The sequence below is a fragment of the Camelina sativa genome, chromosome 17 (assembly GCF_030686135.1).
Source record: "Camelina sativa cultivar CO46 ecotype springtype chromosome 17, ASM3068613v1".
In the NCBI taxonomy this organism is placed as follows: Eukaryota; Viridiplantae; Streptophyta; class Magnoliopsida; order Brassicales; family Brassicaceae; genus Camelina; species Camelina sativa.
In genome coordinates, this window is record NC_141896.1 from 31,655,284 (window position 1) to 31,664,838 (window position 9,555).

Genomic DNA, 9,555 nt, shown 5'->3' on the forward strand with positions numbered 1-9,555 from the left:
GCAATTAACACAGGTGAAATAAGAGCATACACCTGTGTTGATATCAATCATTATTGTTATTTTTTAATTAAACAAAATAATTTCTGATTTTAATCAGTTAAAAATATCCCTACTATAGTATTTTAGAAGTACATGACTTTTTTTTAGACTATATAATAGATATATATATATATATATATATATATATATATATGATTTTTTGGTTATATACTTATGACATTCATGATTTAGGTGTGTCATAATATACGTGTTAGTTTGATTTTTTGTAATTAAGGATAATATGAATTTAGTCAATTGTAGTAACATATAAAATTAATTCTAGGTAACATTTAAAAGGTAAAGAAATCATTCAACCTAATTAAAACAAACATATGTGATTCTTCTTTCACTTTTATTTGATTTTATTTTTAAATTATTTTAAATTATTATAAAATATATTTAGCTAATAAAATTCATGATTTTTCTGCATATGATGTAATTTAATTTTTTAAAACGGACATATATTGCTCAACTGATGAATAAAAAATATATAAAATGTCTCAACCACATTGTCTAAGAAAACTAGGCAAAGATTCAAAGTCATACTATAAATAAAAAAGACCAAAATGATTCCGAATATGAATGAGCATGAACCTTAATTTATCAGGCATTAAAATCATCCTATTAAGTCATACTTCAAAGTCATACTATAAAGTCATACTTCAAAGTCATACTATTAAAACGAATATAAATGGTTCAATCTATAAAATATTCAAGCTTTAATAATTTTATTCTTTAAAAAAATATCTTTTCAACTAAAATTTTGACTGAATAACGGGTCAAAATTTGAATATTTAAATGCAATTTTATATATTTCTTTTGTTGAATTGTATAATTTTATATAATATAATAAAGTTATTAAAAATTTAATTTGAAGTATTTAAAATAGTTTAATTTGATACTTTTAAGAATATCATAAATATATGATAGATCAAAAATTTAAAATTATAGATACTCTAATTTGATTTGTTATAGCACGAGTTAATGATATGAAAAATTTCAAGAAATATGATTTCTTGCTATAGCACGGGTTGAAATTTCAAGAAATATGAATTCTCAGATTAAATTAAAGTTTGGAATAATGTTGTTTGGTATTTCTCGGTTAAGATGATTTTGACAAACATATGTTACATATTTGGTCCTAAAATTAATATGTGGTATACTGTGGGTTTAAGTCATAGAATTAACAATCAAAATACAATATATAATTTTAATCACTAAACAAATCAAATAAACTTAACAAACAAAAATTAATTTCTTTTAACAAATAACTTAACCCGCAGTGTACCACAGGTCAAAATCTAAATCCACTAGAGTAGATCTTTCAAAATAGATGTTATTTCCATAAATCATATTCAAAATATGATTTCATACCATAGTGTTTCATCGTAAAAGAAAAAAACTTTTAAAACAAATAAAACAATCACATATATAATGATTTAAATAAAAATTACAAAATAAGCAAAAGAAATTTTAACCCGTGCTCTAGCATAGTCCAATTCTAGTTTATAATTTATAGTATTAAACTGGACTTTTTTTTTTACGGCAATATTAAACTCGACTTATTATTTAATAACGATTAATATTAACACAGGTTTAGTTTTAAATAGTTTTCTTTACTACAGATTATTTTTTAACTCTTACTATTTGCATTTCATTTGATCGTTGTTAGTTTATAATTGAGTTTGGTCTTATTATGTTATAGAATTAGATAAATTAATGTGTCTGTAATTAAGTGAAGAGGTGTGTATTTACGGGTGTGCAATTAGATGTGTTGTTTCAAGTTGTCAGTTGCGACAAGTACCAACGGTTACGTACGACTTATATATAACTGTGATGCACAAAAGACAAAGCAGAGAACTCCAGGACTAGGGATCATAAATCATGGAGGAGACCCACTAGCTAATTTACAGTTGCTTTGAGTTGACGTGGTCCACCAGGACTTTTAAGTCCGACTTGATTACAACCGAGGAGTAGCCCCGTGAGATGGCCAAAGGCCGATAATAGAGTAAACTTCATTCGTACGTAAAGCTTCTCCTGTGAGTGCTGATGATCCTTACAAACAAGTACCTTGATGATGATCATTAGAAACAAGTACCTTGATGATGATCCGTTTCTATCCAGCCTATACCACAGAGCCGGCTGGATTCAATCCACGCAGCATCAATCTTCACTTCAATCGCCACTAGAACTGCAAGGAGGGGAGGTGTCTCAGTTATGGTACTGGGAGGAGATGGGTTGACTGAGGCAGGATCATTGTTTTCCCGTGCCTCTGCTATAGCTTTCATATACGTCCTTCTCAGGATAGCGTTTTTCTTCAAAAGGGAATACTCAGTTTTGAGGGAACTAGGTCTTAGGTCTAATTATAATTTTTTTTTACAGATTGATATCAGTGTATAAATTCTTAAGTCATTTTTCTTGCAAATATTCCTTTTCTTTCTCAATTTTAGTTTTGTTATATTTTTTCTAAACAGTTGGATCTACTCGAACTTCTATATACAGTAGTAAAATTAATTAACATGTGTTGTAAAACACTTAGTGGACTCCATCGACCGGCCCATTATCCAGTCCGTCCATACTCGGCCTATCGGCCATACTTAGTCCGCGCGCATTAGGCCCATTAGCTGAAGCCCGTCAGCGATCCTTAGTCTTATGTCGGTTTATGTTTAAGGCCTTGTAATGTACTATATATATATGTTGTAACCTCGAGTTTGATCATTAATAAGACAAGAGATTTCGTCCCTAAATCCTCTAGTTTATAACACGTTATCAGCACGACGCTCTAACCAACTGAGAAAACCCTAACCACAAAACCCTAAAGCCGCCGCCCACAAAAACCCTAAAACCGCCTTTGATCTTCTTCCTTCTTCGAGACTCATCTTCTTTGTCTCGGAGATCTCTTGTTGATTCACGAGCATACTTAGCTCGTGATCAAGTTCTATTCAAAACCCGATCGAGGTTCGTTGGTGCGCGGTTCGGGGGTGAGTTCGCGAGAAGCTGATCGAGAGAATCTGTCCGAGAGCAGTCCGGAAGCAGTTCAAGAGCGGTACGTAGGCGATGCGAGGATCTGTCCGAGAGCAGTCCGAGAGCAGTTCAAGAATGGTACGAGGATTGGGTCGATAGCAGTTCTGATCGAGGTTCGTGAGTGAAATCTGAGGTTTTTAGCTCCCAGATCAAAACCAGTCAGACCCTAATTGGTGAAAGGTAAATAAGATCTAAAACTCCCTTAGAACCTATGAATTCAACTCAATACATAAAGCCTATGGAACCCTAAAATATCCAAGTAAACAACAAACAAATTTAAGATCTATAATCCTGTAAAACTTAAAAACTGATTCGCATAGGATTGATAGATTACTTGTTAAATTGCACCAAAAGATATCAAGTTTAATTTGGTTTGATTGCTTGATTGATTGTTGCATAAGAACCTAGAACTAATTTAGATTCATAAGGGTCAAATTAAAACAGATTGTTCTAGGAAATTAAAACTTGGATCATTCATGCATCATATAGAAATCCGATCATGTAGAATCGATTAAGAATTGTAGAACTCGGCTGCATGAATTAATCTTAGGATTCCTTAAGCTAAAACTTTAGCATAGATTTCCTGTATTTTTCGGCCAGGAAAGCCATAGAACTCGAGCATGAACTTGTCTAGGATCAATTAGGATAACTCCCATAAACCTTAATCATTATCCTAAAATTTATGTAAAATTAACTTTAATGTTCTAAGAGTATATCCGATTAAGATTAAAACTTTTGTTAAGTTTCTATATAATTAAAACATGAAATCGGAAATAAAAATATTGGTTAGGATAAGTTCCTAATTAATTATGGTAATTATCTAAAACTCTTAAGAAAATAATTACTAAATCCTAGACGGAATAGGAAAACATAGAAAAGGAAATCATATCTAGAAATAAGGAAATTGTAGCATGCATCATCTATTTGTTTTTGTTGTCCTTGCATGCATAAATATAAGCCACGAAAATATGAGTAAGGCAAGGCATGTTTCGGTCTCAAATACCGCATGGCCTAAGTTTAAATTATAGGCATGGTGCGGTCTCAAATACCGCATGGCTTAGAAGAAATTGATGGCATGGTTCGGTCTTAAATACCGCATGGCCTAAACTAAAAACAGTTCCATGGTTTGGTCTTAAATACCACATGGCATGATCCAAATTAATTACATGGTTCGGTCTTAAAAACCGCATGATATAATCGGGTGCATGTTCTGTATTAACCTAAAAATCAAAGGACCTATGTGAGTGCATTAAGGATGATAATGATTGCACTAAGAAAATATATATAAGGTGATTATGCATATGCACACCTTGTTGAGAGTCTCAAGAATCAGTACCTCACCATAGAAAATCCTATTGACCTTTGGAAAAAGTTGAAAAACAAATATGGACACCAATTGATGGTGCTCCTACCAAAGGCTCAATTTGATTAGAAAAACCTAAGGATCCAGGACTTCAAATCCTTGGATGAGTATAACTCAGAGCTTTTAAGATTGTCTCTATCCTAAGGTGGTGTGGTACTGAGATTACTAAGGATTTGCTAGAGAAGACATTCTCGGCTTATCACACTAAGGGGTTTAAGACCTATGCAGACCTCATCTCTTGTTTGCTACTTGCTGAGCAAAACAATGAGCAATTATCAATGAAAAAGTGCAATGAAGCTCACAAGGTTGACATTACAAAGAAAAATCCTGAAGAGCCTAAAGAGCCTAATGAGACCAACTACGTCCACAGAGAAAGACACTACGGCTGCGGCCGTGGTGGCAGAGGACGTGGGGGTCGAGTAGGCCAGGCTAGCCGAGGAGGCCGCGGACATGTTGGTACAGGTCGTGTGGACTTACCAAGGAAATAATTATGGTGGTCAAGGCCATAGAAACCGATTAGGCTTCGGCCTTGGTTGGTGTAGAGGCCGCGGGTTATCTAAACCCGCAACATAAGACCAAGTCCACTTGTAATAATAACTATGGTATAGAAAACCATTAGATAAAAACATGCAGAACTCCTAAAGCACCTTGTTGATCTCTACTAAGAGAATTTGAAATAAAGAAAATAAATCCAGAAATCTAACCTGGTTCATCTCGATGGTGAAGGAAATTTCAACCATGAGAATGATGACTAAATTGGATTATGAGATTTGTAATTGCCTAAAGAAAAATAATTAAACTCATGTGGTGTATTAATTTAATTTCTATGCTTTGAATTTGATTGAATTACTATTTCCTTCATTATATATTTGCAAGTTTAAAACATAAAATTATTGTCCCATTTATAGAAATGGCCAAGGACATATAATAAAAGTGCCAATGTTAGTACAATTGCGGGTATAGCAATTTTATGTGAAGGCTACGGCCAGGCTCACATTTTGTTGCCTAATGGCACACATATTGAACTAAGTGATGCCTTATACTCACCCAGCTCTAAGAGAAGCTTATTGAGCTTTAAAGATATAAGGTCAAATGGTTATCATATTGAAACCAAGGGTGAAGGATCTAAAGAGTTCCTCTACATTACAGAAAATGTGAAAGGACAAAACAAGATCCTAGAGACTATACCTGCACTAGCCTCTGGTTTATACCATGCTAAAATTAACATGATAGAAGCTAACTGGCAAAGCAAAGAAAGAAAATGTTCAACGAGTAATTCACTTTATGGCATGACCGGCTTGGCCAGCCGGGTTCGAACATGATGCGTAAACTAATTAAGAGTTCGAAAGGGCACATCCTCAAAGAAAGAAAAGTTTTCCCTAAAATCTCACTTGTGTAGCATGTGCACAAGGGAAACTTATTATAAGACCATCACAAGTAAAAGTCAGCAAAGAAATTTTTCTGGAAAGGATACAAGGTGACATATGTGGGCCAATACACCCACCTAGTGGGACATTCCGATATTTCATGGTGATGATAGATGCATCAACCAGATGGTCCCACGTATGCTTGTTATCCACGAGAAACTTAGCATTTGCTAGGCTCTTAGCTCAAATCATTTGATTATGAGCACATTTTCCGAACTTTCCACTTAAGACTTTACATCCCAAGCGTTTAATGATTTCTGTATGTCCATGGGGGTGAGTGTGGAACATCCCGTGGTACATGTTCATACACAAAACGGATTAGCTGAATCCTTCATTAAACAAATACAATTGATAGCTCGACCATTGTAAATGAGATCGAAGCTCCTTGTGTCGGCTTGGGGACACGCAGTCTTACATGCAACAGAACTTATACGCATCAGGCCATCTAGTGAGAATAGATATTTCCAACGGGTCATTAGCCAGACATATCCCATCTAAATCAATATTCGGGTGTGCCGTTTATATTGCATCCACATAGAGAACTAAGATGGGATTTCAAAGGAGAATGGGAATATATGTTGATATGAGTCTCCCACTATTATAAAGTATCTTGAGCCAACCATATGTGATTTACTTGTGGCCAGATACGTGGACTGTAAGTTTACAGAATCTGAATTCCCTATGTAGGGTGGAGAGACTAACAAGCTGGTCAAAGAATTAATATGGAATCGAACATCCTTAAATTGGCAAGATCCTCGGACTCTAGCATGAGATGCAGAGGTCCAAAGAATTATATATATGCGAAAGCTAGCTAATAAATTGCCAGATTCCATTTGACCCAAAGAGAGTAATAAAATCGTACATACCAGCTTGTAATGCACCAGTACGTATTGATGTTCACAAGGAACACAATAAACAAGTTGCTACAGAAAGGTTCCAAATATAGAATCCTCGGAAAAGTAAAAGAGGTGCATATCAGACCGAGGCTAAGGGAATTATAGAGAAGCCAGACATTGTCACAGAAACTCCTAAGGTACCAAAAATGAGGTTTGGGACGCTAAACCTCAAGGACCTAAAGGTATTGACAACAATGAGATCTCAATAAACTATATCATGTCTGGAATATAATGGAACTGCAAAGATGTCGACATTAAATGAAATATTATGCATACAAGGTAGCACTTGAGACAAATGAGGATCTAAAGTCCACGTCTATATTAGAGTGCACTCAAAGCAAAGAAGCTATTGACGTGGAGCTTAACTCTTACAAGAAGAGTAGTGTGTTTGGTCCGACCTTAAGGATAACACCTGAATTTAAAGCCAGTTGGACATAAAGAGGTCTTTGTAAGAAAGAGAAATGAGAGTAATGAAATCGTGAGATATAAACACGGCTTGTAGCACAAGGATTCTCTCAAAGACCTGGCAAAGATTATGAGGAGACATACTCCCTTGTGATGGATGCAACGACTTTTAGATATATAATAAGTCTGGCTGTAATTTGTGGTTAATGGATGTTGTAACCACATACTTATATGGTCCACTGGAAAATAAAAGATTATCAGAGGATATAGAGTTCAATTATAAGAGTGGTTCTCGAGAAAATACTGCATAAGGCTAGACAAATCCCTTACTGGAATGAAACAAAATGGGTGTATATGGTACAATAGATTCAGTAAGTACCAAGTCAAAGAGGGCTATAAAATGATCCCATCAGTCCATGTATTTATAAAGAAGTTTGCAAACAAAGGATTTGTAATCATAGCAGTATATGAGGATAATTTGAATATCCTAAGAACCTCTGGGAAATCACCCAAACAGTAGAATATCTCAAGAGATAATTCAAAATGAAAGACCTAGGCAAGAAGAAGAAAAAATTCTGTTTGGGATTACAACTTGAGTATATTGATGATGAAAACCTTGTGCATCAAAGGGCATATACAGAAAAAGGTACTCAAGAGATTTAATATGGAGCAAGCTCACTCATTGACTAGCCCAATGGTTGTGAGAAGTACACAAGTGGATAAAAGATCCATTTGCTCCTAAGAAGGACAATGAAGAAATTCTTGATCCTAAAATGCCACACCTCAGTGCTATAGGAGTATTAACATTCTTGGCTAGCCACACTAGACCAGAGATAAGTTTGCCGTGAACCTCCAAGCAAGAATTAGTTCTTGATAGACTCAAAGGCACTGAAGTGAAATTAAGTATTAATTACGTTACCAACAAGGAACATTTAAATTTGGGTTTATATTATACTAACTATAACAAAGAAGGTTTTAGTTGGTTTTTGCTGATGCAGGTTATAGCAAAGAAAGATTAAGTATGGTTGAGGTTGGATACTCAACATATCAGGATGGATTGCGGTATGATCGAAGACAACAAGGAAGCAACCGTAATCTATGAAGACAATACAGCCTGCATCGCACAGCTCAAGGAAGGTTACATCAAGGGAGATCGGACGAAGCACATTCTACCAAAGTTCGGAGAAGTTCAAGTGGTGCAAGTTCAGTCATGCGACAACTCAGCCGATCTCTTCACCAAGGCATTACCGACAACAACATTCAGGAAGCTCACGCACCAGATTGGAATGCGGAGGCTTAAGGACTTGGAGTGATGTTTGGAACAGGGGGAGCAATGTGTGTTGTACTCTTTTTCCTTCACCAAGGTTTTGTCCCAATGGGTTTTCCTGGTAAGGTTTTAATGAGGCAGCATCCCTTAAGCACATTGCAGCGATCCCGTCCAAGCATAGGCACGGTCATATCGTCCAAGGGGGAGTGTTGTAAAACACTTAGTGGACTCCATCGACCGGCCCATTATCCAGTCCGTCCATACTCGGCCTATCGGCCATACTTAGTCCGCGCGCATTAGGCCCATTAGCTGAAGCCCGTCAGCGATCCTTAGTCTTATGTCGGTTTATGTTTAAGGCCTTGTAATGTACTATATATATGTTGTAACCTCGAGTTTGATCATTAATAAGACAAGAGATTTCGTCCCTAAATCCTCTAGTTTATAACAACATGAAAATTATGGAGTCTTCAAGAATATCTTATGTGGTTGGTTGCGACTCAGGCGGTTGTAGCTGAGGACTCCTTCTTCCACTGGTAAAAAGATTTACGTAATTAAATATACTATTATAGCATTTAATTAACTATAATAACCCCTATGAAGAAAGTACATCATCTCTATGACCATTTTTCCGTAGGAAAAATCTCCTAATCTCAATCAGGATATGTGTTTTTTATATCCAATTGTCTTCGAAATATTGTGACTCGCAAGCAGTGATTCAGTTGATGATAAGAAAGAGAATTCTTGGTTCAGTTCTCAGATCAAACTTTCTACCTAAATTTCTTCACTTTTGTTGCAGCAAAATATCAAGATATATCCATTCGACAACTTCATCATATATGTACAGGGAAGAATTGCAACAAGCGCTTCATATTGGGAAGAATTGCAACAAGCCTAACTGGTTTGTATGCGTTATGGCAAACACATGGTATATACAGGGAAGAATTGCAACAAGCGCTTCATATTCATAGATAATGTACATACGATAACATATTGTGGTGATGTGACATGGACATCGAACCATGGGCTTTGTTAATTTATAATGCAAGTTTTAATTTTCTACATACATGACTTGAGCATTTGGCCTACTGACGTTTCTCGCCTGCTTCTAGTTTGCGTTTTTATTTTGTACTAGAT